This window comes from Cryptotermes secundus, unplaced genomic scaffold, assembly GCF_002891405.2.
Source record: "Cryptotermes secundus unplaced genomic scaffold, Csec_1.0 scaffold2653, whole genome shotgun sequence".
Taxonomy (NCBI): Eukaryota; Metazoa; Arthropoda; class Insecta; order Blattodea; family Kalotermitidae; genus Cryptotermes; species Cryptotermes secundus.
The window spans coordinates 36,423-52,074 of NW_019741326.1; the positions used below are offsets into that span (position 1 = coordinate 36,423).

Below are 15,652 nucleotides of genomic sequence, written 5' to 3' on the forward strand. Positions count from 1 at the left end.
ACTAATAATATCCCAGTAGAAATCAAACAGATTCTAAAAGAAAAACGGAAAGCAAGAAATACTTGGCACAGTACACTTGCGCCATCTGACAAAACCAAATACAATCAATTAAGTAATAAACTCAAAAACAAATTAAAAGAAATGAGGGAAGCAACATTTGAAGACTATGTAACGAACCTTAGCCGATTTGATCATTCCGTATGGAAACCTATCAAAAATCTAAAGAGACCCAAGGATACCTCACCTCCAGTAAGAGCAACAACACCTGTGATAGGTCCATGGGCAAGAAGCAATAAAGAAAAAGCTGAGCTGTTTGCGGAACACTACTCAAATACTTTCAAACCTCACAACAATGATCCAAACGACCTATCAGAGGAAGAAGAGTCAACGTTTACTGAAGAACATCGGACACTGAAGCTAACTACTCCTAAAGAAATCAACGGAATTGTTAAGTCATTAAGCTTGAAAAAGTCACCAGATCCAGACCAAATAACTTCAAAGATGCTAAAAGAGTTACCAAAAAAGGGATTTGTGTTGCTGGCATACATATTCAATGGCATATTAAGGATGAGCTACTGGCCTATAGCCTTAAAACTCTCTCAGATTATTACAATAATTAAACCGGGGAAGGATCCTTCGGACATAGCTTCGTACCGACCTATAAGCCTAACATCAGTAATATCTAAGGTATTNTTAATCGAAAAAAAATCATACTTCGCAGAATTAAGGATGATCTAACAACAAATACATGGATACCTCAACACCAATTCGGCTTTCGACCAGGACACACAACTATACAACAAGTGCATAGAATAATCGACGACATCAATAAATCCTTAGAAGCGGGAAATTACTGTACAGCTGCGTTTCTGGACGTAAGCCAAGCGTTTGATAGAGTCTGGCATGACGGCTTGCTATTTAAAATCAGAAAGACTCTTCGACCCCCATACCCCAAACTCTTCAAATCTTATCTGAACGACCGATATTTCCAAACCAAAGTAGGAAGCGAGACGTCAGAAATTTACCCCATTGAAGCAGGTGTACCTCAAGGTAGCGTGCTGGGTCCAATGCTATATGTACTCTTCACGTCAGACATTCCAACATCAACAAACACCACTACCGGCACGTTCGCAGATGACACAGCGATTTTATCAAGCAATAAAAGTCTGGAGCTAGCCACAGTACATCTACAACAACATCTCGATACCCTCCAGGATTGGTTCAAGAAATGGAGAATAAAGATAAATGAAAGCAAGTCTGTTCATATTACCTTTACATTAAGGAAAAAGAAACCAACAGTCGTCCATATAAATAACACCGTTATTCCTAGCAAAGAAGAAGTTAAATACCTCGGAATGCATCTAGACTGCAAAATGACGTGGAAATGCCACATAGCAAAAAAACGTAAACAAATAGATTTACTGACCAAGCAGATGTCCTGGCTTATAGGCAGAAGATCAAAACGATCCCCCGAAAACAAAATCCTTATATACAAAACAGTAATTATACCAATTTGGACGTACGGCATTGAACTCTGGGGATGTGCCAGTAAGACCAACACCAACATTATCCAAAGATCACAATCGAAAATCCTAAGGATGTTAGTCGACGCACCTTGGTATGTGTCAAATGAAACCCTACATCAAGACTTGAAATTAAAATTCGTGAAAGAAATCATCCTGGACAGAAGCCGCCAACACATGAGCAAAATTGAAACCCACGTGAACGAACTATTGCAACCACTCAGGCAGCCAATCAACAATAGAAGATTAAAAAGGAAATGGCCAAATGACCTGATATAAAACAAATCAACTTCTGAAGAGGTAATGTCGATGGACATTTTCCTCGCATGACATGTAATAGTCCTTAGCGAAACCATTAACCTATAGAATGTACGTAATTCTGATTGTTAATAAATAAGCTCCTCCGAAAAAAAAAATTGTGGGAACTGCCCACATTCAAGCAAGTGTGACAACGCAAGCGTCATTGCTTAGCAACGAGTAAACAGCGGTTGCTAGGGAACTTGCAAACACAGTGTCCGGCAACAGCAGTACCTATTACGTAACCGTTTTCTATATGTCCGACTCTAGGTTATATAAGAAGATACATTGAGTCGGTGTTACAGTTCTAGATTCAAACAGTTCACTGTTGTTGTTATCCATCCGTGTAAACTGTGCAACTGCAATGAATCCTATAGGACAGTTCAACTAGTGGTTGTCTCTTCATACGACATCCCACATTGGTGACCCCGACGTGATATGAACACGCATGGAGAATTTACAAGGCGAACTACGTACCAAACGAGAACAGGAAGACAAAATGGAAGAAAAACAGAATGATGCTGGTATTACTAGCAGACCAGTACCAACAGAGACACCAACAATTGCAGTGCGGCTTCCGCCGTTGTGGGCCGACAGACCAGCCGTTTGGTTCGCTCAAGCCGAAGCACAGTTCACTTTGGCCGGTATCGGTAGCGAGCAGACGAAGTTCTGCTACGTGATCTCGCAGTTGGACCAACGTTACGTATCAGAAGTAGAGAACATTATCACCTCTCCACCCGAACGAGGCCCCTACACCCTACTGAGGACCGAGCTTGTGAGGCGGTTATCCCCATCGCCAGAGGAGCGCATCCGGCAACTCCTCACGGTCGAAGAAATTGGCGATCGTAAGCTGTCCCAGTTCCTGATATACCTCAAAAGTCTCGCACCAGAGGTGTCTGATAACGTCATCCGAAGCGTCTGGACCAACCGGCTACCCCGCAACGTGCAGAGCTTCCTCGCCGGCCAGAACGAGAGCAACTTGGAGGCCGCTGCCCTCTGTGCAGACCGCGTCTCCAAGGTCGAAGTCCGGCCAGCGTTCGCTAGCGTTAATGACCCACGGACATCGGCGCACTTCGGCAGGAGATCGCTGAACTCTCCCGCCAAGTGGCTGCACTCAGGACCGAACAGGACCGCCTCCACCCCCGCTTCAGGGAATCCGACAACAAACCGAGAAACAGAGGCTCCAGCCCAAAGGGTTCCCACCCCGCCTTCAACAACCGCCGGCCCGGCAGCAGATCACCCTCCCAGGGCGACACCACATCCAGTGTCTGCTGGTACCACCGCCGCTTCGGCACTCGGGCGCAAAACTCTACTCCGCTATGCTCCTACCGCCAGCAGGGAAACTGACGCAGCGGACATCATCGGCGGCACATGTATGCGCTACGAGAACAGGCCGCCTCTTCATAACGGACAGAGTCAGCAAACGGCAGTTCCTAGTCGACACGGGTTCGGACCTCTGAGTATATCCCCACAGGCTCGTCCATCGACGCATGGAACGTACCAACTGTGACCTGTGTGCGGCTAATGGCACTAACATCCACACATACGTATGGCTGCCTCTCAGCCTCATCTTGGGCCTACGCCGAGAATTCACGTGGCGCTTCGTGGTGGCCGACGTCCCGCATGCTATCATCGGCGTGGACTTCCTGTCGCATTTCGGTCTCCTGGTGGACTGTCGCAACAACCGCATCATGGACGGGGTCACGACGCTGTCAGCCTCGGCATCAGCGGCCAACGCACTGATCCCCAGTGTAAAGACAATCAGCAGCAACACACCGATCGACAGCCTCCTCACTGAGTTCCCGGACCTGACCCGCCCAGCTGGAGTCCAGCGCGAGATACGACACAACACCGTCCACCACACATTATTCGCAAATCGTTCTACACTGAACACTGTATAAACTGAGCTACTGATAGTGATCTTAAGAAAACCTTGAACAAAACGAATATATATGTAAATTCAATTTGAATATCAGCACCTCCAGACCTATTCTGTTCCGCGGAATTAAAGAATTTTTTTATTTAATTGAATAATGATTTATGAGATGATATATATATATATTGTGACGTGTTGCGCAATGGTAATAAGCAGGTCAACATTCTCCCTCCCCTCCCACCTCCGCCAGCGGTGACGCGCCGAGCGGAGCCGAAGTTAGCCGAGTCCCAGCATCCTGGTAGGTATGCAACGCGAGTCAACAGCGGTGACGTCATCAAGGGAAACCGCGGTTGCTAGGCAGCAGTAAACAACTCCGGACAGCGATGCTAGCAACACGGCGCCAGGCAAGAAGGGTGCCTACTACGTGGCCGTGTTCTGTGTTGTCCGGAACGAGGCTACATAAGGAGCAGCGAAGGCTATTCACGGTCAGTTCCGAGAGAGTTCCGAGCTACCTACGAGTTAGTTAAAGTGTATCAGCAGCGAGTTCTGAGTCAGTTCCGCGTTAGCCAGCAACCAGTCAGTTGTATTCTGGCATTTGCAGTGTAATATTTGTGATACTGCCGATGGTAGTCATTGTCACATTGTAATTTGGGTGACTGTAAGTGCGAATGTGAAATAAAATTCGCTATATCAAACACGGCGTGAAGTTATTTGTCGCGTTATACACCCAACACGTGACAATTTGGTGTCAGAAGTGGGATACCAACTTAAACAGGCCACAAACCGATTGTTGTGCGTCGAATATTTTACTGCTACAAAATGGAGATGCAGCAGATGATGGAAATGCTGGCAAGAATTGAGGCCAACGTGAAATCTAACCAAGTAAAAGCAGATACCGACCGAGTGCAGAGGCAAGAAATGTTCCGAAGACATCAAGAAGAAATGAAGGCGGATAGAAGACCTCAATGAATAACGTTACAAGAAATTCTTATCAAACAGAATCACCAAGAGATCGAATTAAAATACTTTGTTATTGGTTGGGAGGTTATCAAGACATGAATCCTCAAATATCAACTCAGCAACCATCCCAACCAACTACTGTACCTCAAGCATCTTCAAATAAACCAACTTATACTCAAGTAGCTGGTGGTTCTACATCTATTCAACAACCCCAGCAAATCCAACATCAGCAACAACCAGTTCCAACCAATGTGTCTGTTATCAACATCTAAAAAACACCTACCTACCAAGACAACACTGACTCAACCTCAACCATCAACATCAACCTCCCAGCCTCAACCATCAACATCAACTTATATACCTCAACCACAACTACCAATATCTCAACCTCAACTTCCACCACCCATTGTTCAACCAGTACAACCACAATTTTATTTTCATCCAGGTCAAATATATTGGCCACCTGGTACACATTATGTACCTCAATATCAATATCAGCCTCAACAACAATATACACAAATCGATACTACTTCAGAACAACAAGAGTATCAACAATCATCAAAGACATTACAAGAAAAACATCGAAGCCAGTCAGCCGCCTACAGTTGGAGTATAGCAGCGTTTGCAGAAAGAAGAACCGGACGTATGTGTAGTTGTGTAATTGGGAGTGTGTGATACAGGGAAACTTACATAGCTCCCCTACTGTAAACGTGTAGACTGCTGAAGACAGAGTGAACTGATTTGCGAATAGGGTTATAAATCGTGATCCCCACAACAGTGTATACAGATTTGATTTGCGAATAGGGATATAAATTGTGAAACCCCGCAATATTGTTATAATTAATTGCAGCCGTGATTTGTAGGTTGTTAAATAAACCAATTAACGATCTCTACGGCGTATTCAGTAACGAAACACGTTACAATATATATATATATATACAGCGTGATTTAGAAAGATGGACACAATTTCAATTGCCTATATTTCCTTAACTATATGTTGCATTTGAATTCTGTAAAGTACATTTGAAAGAGGATGTTGTAAAGATTCCAATACTACCGCTAGAGCACCCTAGCACCGCGTCAGTTGTAAGCGAGATGGCTACTATGCGTCAGAAGATTTTTTGCAATCGTGAGTTTAGTAAAAGTGAGTTTGCGACTGCTGTGCAGCATGCATTTCTTCGTAAGTTTAACATCCAACCTCCGAAGAAGAGCACTTATCGTTGGAATAAACAATTTGCTGAAACTGGCTCTCTGTTTAAGGGCAAAAGCCCGGGCCGATCTAGTGTATCGGAGGAGAACGTGGAGTGTATCCAAGTGAGCTTTGAGCGTAGCCCAATGAAGTCAACCCGTAGTGCTAGTAGAGAACTTGGACTATCGCAAACAACTCTCTGGCGTGTAGTGAGGCGCCGGTTAGCCGGTTAGTGTAAAAACCATACCACCTACAACTGGTACAGGCTCTTCGCGCAAACGGTAAGGTGAAGCGTGTAGAATTTTGTGACCGTATGCTCAAAAACATGGAAGATGAATTGTTTCTGCCTCGTGTAATATTTAGCGATGAAGCCACGTTTCACCTAAGTGGGAAAGTCAATGTTCGCATATGGGGCTACAAAATCCCTGTGTAACACTCGAACATGTGACGGACAGCCCGAAAGGTAATGTGTTCTGTGCACTATTGCTAACAAAGGTTTGTGGACCTTTCTTTTTTGATGAAAACACAGTTACTGGAATAAAGCATCTTAGAATGCTGCAAAACTGACTTGTTCCTCAAATGAATGAAGATTCAGGAGATTACATTTTCCAGCAGGACGGAGCTCCATCCCATTGGCACCTGAATGTTCGACATTTCCTGAGTGAATCTCTACCTCAACGATGGATAGGTCGCATGGGGAATGAAGACCTGGCACTTTAGTTCTGGCCACCGAGGTCTCCTGATCTCACACCCTGCGACTTTTCCCTGTGGGGATTCGTGAAGATGCAGTTTACGTACCACCTCTTCCCACAAATTTGAATGACCTAAGAAACCGTATCACAGCTGCGGTGAACTCAGTGACCCAAGATATTTGTCATCGAGTGTGGGATGAATTCAGCTACCGTCTAGATGTTATCCGTGCAGCAGGAGGGGGGCACATTGAACATATATAAACTTCCATGTATGTATAACCAAACGCAATTTACAGAATTCAAATGCAACATATAATTCAGGAAATATAGCCAATTGAAATTGTGTCCATCTTTCTGAATCACCCTGTATATAGTGTGAAGGTTTTGCGCAATGGTAATAGGCAGGTCAATATTCTCCATCCCCCCCCCCCCGGCGGTGACGCGCCGAGCGGAGCCGAAGTTAGCTGAGTCCCAGCATCCTGGTAGGTATGCAACGCGAGTCAACAGCGGTGACGTCATAAAGGGAATCCGCGGTTGCTAGGCAGCAGTAAACAACTCCGGACAGCGTTGCTAGCAACCTGGCGCCAGGCAAGAAGGGTGCCTACTACGTGGCCGTGTTCTGTGTTGTCCGGAACGAGGATACATAAGGAGCAGCGAATGCTATTCACGGTCAGTTCCGAGAGAGTTCCGAGCTACCTACGAGTTAGTTAAAGTGTATCAGCAGCGAGTTCTGAGTCAGTTCCGAGTTAGCCAGCAACCAGTCAGTTGTATTCTGGCATTTGCAGTGTAATATTTGTGATACTGCCGATGGCAGTAATTGTCACATTGTAACTTGGGTGATTGTAAGTGAGAATGTGAAATAAAATTCGCTATATCAAATACGGCGTGAAGTTATTTGTCGCCTTATACACCCAAGACGTGACAATATATATATTGCGACGTGGATGGCGCAACGGGAAATGGGAGTCCCGTAAACTCTGCGTTTCCTCTTGAGTGATGCCTTATACCAGCACACTCCTTCCACCAGTACGAAACGCTCGGTAAACACCCCCCCAACTGCGGCGACGTGGCAGAGGAACAACTGTATCAGGCAGCCATTGCCACGGTGTTGTTACCAAGCGATACCGCGGTTACAACCCAGCCGTAAACAACTCCCGACAGCGTTGCTAGCAACACTTGTAAAAACGGCGTCAGGCAACAGCGGTATTTATCACGTAAATGTTTTCTGTGTTGTTCGTGCCGAGGCTAAAGTAGGAGCAGCGAGCACTATTCAGTAGTGAGTAACCAGACAGTTGCAGGCTAGCCGCATTGCATATGATTAAGATTGTATAAGTATGGAGGGAATGTGCAACAAATTCGCTATATCAAACAAGGCGTGAAATTACTTAACGCGTGACATACACCTAACATGTGACAATAACAATAATTCAATTTTAACTGGCTAAAAGATCACTGCGTTACAAAACGCTTCTTTGATCACGACAGTCTACGATCCGCGAGGACGAATTGTCTGATAGAGGAAGTCAGTGGCTGCCCAGACGTAGGCAGTGTGCAAAACTGTTGTCGTAACTGTACATTTTCCTGTAAGCATTGCATTTTAATAGTTGTGCATTAAACAACCTAGCTCTACCTCTGCTGTTACTTCAAGCTACCCCGTATTGACACCCGAGGGAACAGCTCGCCCTACCCAACATGTGACATGTTGACCCGTACCTCCCCAGCTGCACATAGCGGTAACATAGCGCTCGCGTAATAGGCGAGTAATCATCCCGCATCCTGGTAGCTATGCAACGCGAACCGCCCGGTGATGTCACGAGCGGAGCCGAAGTGAGCCGAGCGGAACCGACGTTAGCCGAGTCCCCGCGACCATGAAGCTATGCAAAGCGAATCAACAGCGGTGACGTCACCGAGGGATATCGCGGTTGCTAGGCAGCAGTCAACAATTCCGGACAGCGTGGTTAGCAACAATGCACCAGACGACAATCGTCCGATCAAGGCTACATAAGGAGCAGTGAAGGCTATTCACAGTCAGTCAGTTAGTCCTGATACTACCGCCGAATGAGTCCTCGAGCTACTTCCGAGGTGTACTGAGTCAGCCAGTCGGTGCGTTGACAACGAGTTCTCAGTTTGCAAGTTACGAGCTACAGACGCGTGTGCGATAACCAGTGATAACCAGTTATATCTGGAGTGTGTAATTCAGGGAGACTTGTATAGCTCCCGCGTTATTAATACGTGAAGGCTCTTGAAGATAGTGTTAAGAGACTTTGTTGTAGGGTTTGTAAAGTGTGGAAACCCGTAATATTGTGATAATTAATTGTAGCCGTTATTTGTAGATTGTTAAATAAATCAATTAACCATCTCTACGGCGTCTTCTGTAACGAAACGCGTTACAATAATTTAAAACTCCAACCCGAAAAACGTAAATTTCTTAGTAATGTTATATTTTAGCGTCATGTTGCACCGAATCACGTTGATGATGTTTATTTTTACCAATCGTCTTACAGTGCACACATTTTAACTTTTCTCTTCACTACATGTTTCGGCACAAATGTGTCATCATGTCTCCTTTATAAAATGATTAAAATGTATATGTCACGTATAATAATAAAGTTTATATATAAAATCTTTTCAAGTTTTATCATCTATACGTCAATTTCAAATTCGCGAGTTACTTCAATCCTCTCCTATGGGAGTACTCTTCCTATATTCTTGTGTATATCTGCAACGTGGCAAGGGAAGGACACAACACAGAACACTGTGAGTATTAAACATTATAAAACCATACGAAACAGATAGAAGTCGGAGTGGTATTAGTGAGTATTAGAAGTGGTGTTAGTGAGTAACATTTCCACGTTGCAGATATACACAAGAATATAGGAAGAGTACTCCCATAGGAGAGGATTGATGATTGACGTTACTCGCGAATTTGAAATGTGACGTATAGATGATAAATTTTGAAGTTTTAATATATAAACTTTATTATAATACATGACATATATACATTTTAATCATTTTATAAAGGAGACATGATGGCATACAATGCAATGGTTTGACGTAAATAAAATCACACCTGATGATGGCACATTAGTGCCAAAATATGTAGGGGGAGAAAAGTGAAATTGTGTGCACTGTAGGACGGTTGGTTCAAATACACATCATAAACGTAAATGTCTTAGAACAGAGTAGGCTATTTGGGACACATTATCACAGAGGAAGGAGTGCGACCCAATCCAGAAAAAATAGAAGTGATTGAAAATTTCCCTAGACCGAACTCACTAAGAAAATTGAAAGGATTCTTGGGTATGACAGGGTACTACCGCAATTTCATAAATAATTACAGCAAAATTGCTGCACCTCTATATTTACTACTTAGAATGGATGCGCAATTTCAATGGGAAAATGACGAAGAAAAAGCCTTCAGGAACTTAAAAGGAAAATTAACATCAAAACGTATTTTGCAGTATCCGGATTTCTCGAGGGTATTCATACTCACCACAGACGCTAGCAACGACGTCATTGGAGCGATATTATCGCAGGGCGCTATCGGGAAGGACTTGCCAATCGCCTATGCTAGGCGAAATTTAAATAAAGCAGGGAAAATATACAAGACTAGTGAGAAGGAACTTTTGGCCATAGTTTGGGGGGTCAAACACTTCCGACCTTACCTTTATGGTAGAAAGTTCACCATTGTCAGTGATCACAAACAACTGATGTGGGTTATGAACATATAGGACCCCGGACACCGGTTACTCAGGTGGAGGATAAAATTAGAAGAATACGACTACTAGACAGTCCATAAGAATGGAGCGCTGAACATAAATGCCGACGCGCTAAGTAGAATAAATGGGTTAGTGCTCGAGGAGGAGGGAAATCAAGAGGAGGTCCCTAGTGAGAAAGGAAGGGACGAATCATGTATGAATATCATGATGCGCCGTTAGGTGAGCATCGGGGAATGAACAGGACCTATAGGGCCATAAAGGATAAGTATTCGTGGTCTAACCTGAAACAAGAAATAGAAGAATATATCAAACGATGTAAAAGCTGTCAAATGAACAGGATGCTAAGTTCACGAGCGAAGGACCCTATGGAAATTACCAGGACAGCGCGGCAGCCCTTCGAGAAATGTTGTCTAGACATTGTAGGACCATCTGAGACGCAGGGAGGCTACAAATATATATTAACATTCTAGGATGAGCACAATAATTTTTCAATAGCAATCCCTATATAGAAAGAAGACGCCGAAACCGTAGCAAAAGAATGTGTGAAAACCGTCCTTTTAAGGATGGGAACGCCTAAAAGACTACCAACTGGCCAATGATCAAATTTTTTAAGCGAGGAATTTAGAAGTACTTGTAGACTACTAGAGATAAAGAAATTACAAAAGACTTCGTTTCACCCAGAGAGTAACGGTAGGCTAGAACGGAGTCACAGGGTATTAAAGGAATACCTGAGGCACTACATTAAGGAAGATCAAAGTAACTGGGACGAGTGGATTCCCTATGCGGCACATGTATATAACACATCCACACACACTTCCACTGGGTACACAGCTTTCGAATTAGTGTACGGATTCTGTACTTCTATACTACAAGAACCCCCAGTGTATAGTACAATTATGATGATTTCGTAACCGAATTAAAGGGTCGGTTACAAACAGCACACACGGTAGCACGAGAAAATCTACTAAAATATAAGGAGAGAAGTAAAGAACACTGCCACAAGAATTCAAGAGTATCTTTGTTTCGAGTAGGGGACAAGGTATTGCTGTATGATGAAACAGTCCGAAGGGGGAGGTCTAGAAAACATTCATCCCAGTGGTTAGGCCCCTACGAAATCATTAATCTGGGCAGGATAAACGCCACCATTAAGAAAGGGCGATGTAGCCAGAAGGTACACTTAAACACACTAAAGATGTTTTATTAGGACAGGAATTAGAGGACATGAACAAACATTTTTATTTTTCAGATGTATTGTGAGAGAGCACGAGCGTACATACTCTGGATCGTATGATAGTGGGAAACTGTGAAAACCCAAGTCGTAGAAAAAAGGGCTAGGACCTCTCAATAGATAATTACGAGGAATCACCATGATTATATTACGAACAGTTACGGGAAACGACACTATACAATTTAGGGCAAATTGACCGTGACATTGACAAGCTACGCCAATACATAGACCACATAAACCAGCTATGTCACACGACGAAAATCAGGAACTCGACCGATTTTAGTCACTTCTATACGATATCCATTGAAACCGTTGGAAAAATAAAGGGGAGCGAAAATTTACTTTGCGAGCTAGTAGGAGAAAACCCAAAACGATTGAGAAAAAAAGGGGAGCACTAAATTTCATCGGTCAGGTAAACAAGATCTTATTCGGTACACTAGATGCAGATGATGCGGACTATTGCAATGAATGGATTAATCAATTCCAGGAAATTTAGAAGATCTGACTAACTTAATGAAGGAACAACTATCTATCGTAAGGGCATCGCTTGGAACCTTTAACGATACGATATCCGATTTAGATTATAACAGTCAAGTGACTCAGACACGGTTAACCAAACTAAAAGCTTACATAGAACAGTTTGTGGGCAGTGCTGATTCGCGACTAAATTTGTTGTATATCAAAATAACAGCCGAAGGGCAAATTGTTCGAGTTAATAATGCCCTCTAGGTCATGCAAAGAAATACAGACCTGATGATGGAAAGTGTCATCAATGCACAAAGGGGAATATTACAACCGCAAATAGTCGCACCAAGTTTAATCTTAGAAACCTTGAAATGGAGTATTGCAGAATTCCCAAAGGAAACGATGGCACCATTTATCATTGGCAAGGATTCGACCAACCTAATATATAAAATATGTGACAAATATATATGTAAAAGATGGTATCATAGGATACGTTATTTGCCTACCGCTGATCAACAAGGGTGTGTTTAAAACGTTTAGGCTAATACCATTGCAGGTAGCAATGGGTCAAGGCAAATTCATTTATATTGAAACTGAGAGTAAGTTACTGTATGCCGATCAGACGAGACAGTATTACTTTATATCAGATAGGGAAGAGTTAAGAAGGTGCAAGACAATTGAGCCAACTAAGTATATTTGCAAACAAGCACGACCCCTGCTGAATAGCCATATGCATGAGGCGTGTGCGATATAGTTGTTACAACCCAGAATAAAAAAACCCAAGGATCTGTGATATAAGAATTGTACAACTCACGCACACAATATGGACGCAACTACAACAGAGAAATTAATGGATTTATTTCATGCCTCTGAGAGAGAGTATTACCATCTCGTGTCCAGGTAGGGATCCGACAGGCATCGTACTTACCGATACAGATAAACTAATGATTCAACCAAATTGTAAAGGGTATAGCCTTACGGCATTACAAATATAAATCACTCCGTCCAATGTGACCCGTAAATTTTTTTACTACATAAAAACTTAACACCCTTACACGTTTCGGTCTCTGTGGACCATCTTCAGAGGGCAAACATCACTACAAATAGGAAACCACCATCACATAAATTGTTTAGACGTAAAGTACGTACACTTATATGCTACAATACATAGTACACATTTGTGAAATGTTCTATTTTGTGTACTATGTATTGTAGCATATAAGTGTACGTACTTTACGTCTAAACAACTTATGTGATGGTGGTTTCCTATTTGTAGTGATGTTTGCCCTCTGAAGATGGTCCACAGAGACCGAAATATGTAAGGGTGTTAAGTTTTCATGTAGTAAAAAACTTACAGGTCACATTGGACGGAGTGATTTATATTTGTAATTGTTAGTTTGACGGACAAGAATGAAACAAATCAAACCTTACGGCATTGTTGGCGACTAAGAATGTTATCCAAACAAACACTACAAAAATGGGGGTGACCTATTGTCCAAGCTCGAAGCTCAATTTGAATGTTGCGAGAACTTCGGTGTTTCCCAAAATGTGAGTCACATTGAACTAAGGCTAGAATTTAAACATGAAGTTTCGAACGTAGAAATTTGAAGCATGCAAGCTACAAGATTTCTGAATTAGAAGAGAAAATTAAGGAGAACGAATGAAAACACAAGCATTTGCAATATCATAGTGCGTATTATGTTTTTGCATATATCCTAATAACCTTGATTACCATGTACGGAATTTATAGGTTGGGACGGTTCATTTTATGACGATGACATGGAGGTAACAAGGTAAGGGCCCTTATGGGGCCGGTAGAAGATGTAAAGCTATCCACCAAATCAAGCGGGGCCGGAAATATAGTCTATATTAACATAAAAACAAGTAACGAAAGTTTATCCGGGAACCCCGAGGCCATCCCGCTGCAAAATTTGGACAGTAATTCAACGAAAAGCAGTAACCCTGAATTCAGGAGGTCGAGGCAATTATGAGCCGCGAAATCCTATTTCTATGCCCAATTAATGTGTAAATTGAGACTTTGTTTGAAAGGGGATGTCTTGTATATGTCTTAGGACAGAGTTGTATATGGGAATACCTGGTATAAACTGGGTTACATTAATATCTATATAGTGAACACATTGTACACAGTGAGCTGTTGTATAAGTTAACTGACATAATAGGGATTATTGCAAGGTGAGATGCTTAAAAATGAAGAAAAGCGCACAATTAAAATAACTACTTTAAATACATGAAATGAGGAAGAGACTATGATATGACGAAATATTGAAAGATTGTAAATCTACCTCTCACCGGTATTATCATACCAAAACCTACTTGTTTTCAAGCAGAAGACAGTGACAATCGTGCACTCTTCTGCCTCTAAATTTTGTCCAATTTCAATAAAAATCCAGGAGGGACGCACATACTGTAAACAAGAGAATGTTCTGGAAGTTTTAAGGTGATGCAATGTAAGTCTAAGCTGATGCAATGTATGACGTTATTAGAGACTTAAGGAGGAAGGGCATTACAAGACGCTTCTTTGATCACCACAGTCTACGATTCGTGAGGACGAATTGTCTGATAGAGGAAGTCGGTGGCTGCCCAGGCGTAGGCAGTGTGCAAACCTGTTGGCTTAACTGTACATTTCCTTGTAAGCATTGCATTTTAATAGTTGTACAATAAACCACCTAATTATACCTCTGCTGTTACTTGAAGCTACACCGTATTGACTCCCGAGGGAACCGCTCGCCCTAGCCAACCTGTCTTGCTACTAAGAACCGACATCGATTCCAGGTGCGGGATACAACAGCCTTGCGACGAGCTGAATACCCGCCCAAGGAGCCCTACCGTATGTGTAAGATTTAGAAAAACCGAAGTGAACGCAGAAGTTCATGGAGATAGGCATGGGCCCAAAGGGGCTATACTGCAAAGGAAAAAAAACGATCACTGCCACTTGGTTACACATCTATTAGAAACGAACGTACTGGACATATGATATTCGTAACTACAAATAATTGCAACACTTTTACTATTCCATACGGTCTACAAATAACTACAGCCTTAAATATCTCTTACATTCTCACCTCACTATGTGTTGTAATGGCTTGCGGAAATGATGATTCGGCTAGTTTCTTCAGTCCTCTCTGTGCTGCCTAACCACTGGCTTCTCTGAACACAACTGTCACAACGCGGTCCGCAGATCTGCTTTTATACTCCAGCAAGAGTCACCCGTGACGTCACAGTATCTCGCTGCGTAACAGCTCCACTGCAGACGGGTGGTCTACTGCCGCGTCACAGTGCCACGTAGGCGGGAAGTGTTTACTGTCTCGTTCCGTGGCAAAGCATGCATTATAGCATCGCGGTGTCCACGATTTCGACTGTTAAGCGTTACGTATTAATATTTTACCTCCCCCAAAACCTTATGTAAGTAAAATTTTTTATCAATTTATCACGTCTTACAAACTATCTACATGTTCCGCAAATATCATATATATGTCAATGCCCTAACTCTATCGGACGGAAAGTGTGTAGTTATGCAATACGCAGTTCGATCTGGCCTTCTACTGCTTTTTTAATAAAAATAATCGATTACTTTAAGAAGAAATACAGACAGAATACACGAACACAGGGATCACTTAAATGCCTTATCCATGTGCTGCATCACGAAACGGGAGACGTAGGAAGGCCTGGCAGTTAATGTACA

General features: G+C 42.8%; 1 long non-coding RNA gene across 1 annotated transcript; it reads right to left on the reverse strand.

Moving 5' to 3' along the window:
- Positions 1-83: 83 nt before the first annotated feature.
- LOC117282966 lies at positions 84-12,767 on the reverse strand. The gene is made up of 4 exons (XR_004513936.1): positions 12,757-12,767; positions 11,084-11,087; positions 9,451-9,454; positions 84-304 (listed from the first exon to the last, which is right to left on the reverse strand). It is a non-coding gene; the product is annotated as an uncharacterized LOC117282966 (long non-coding RNA).
- Between the last annotated feature and the right edge of the window lie 2,885 nt (positions 12,768-15,652).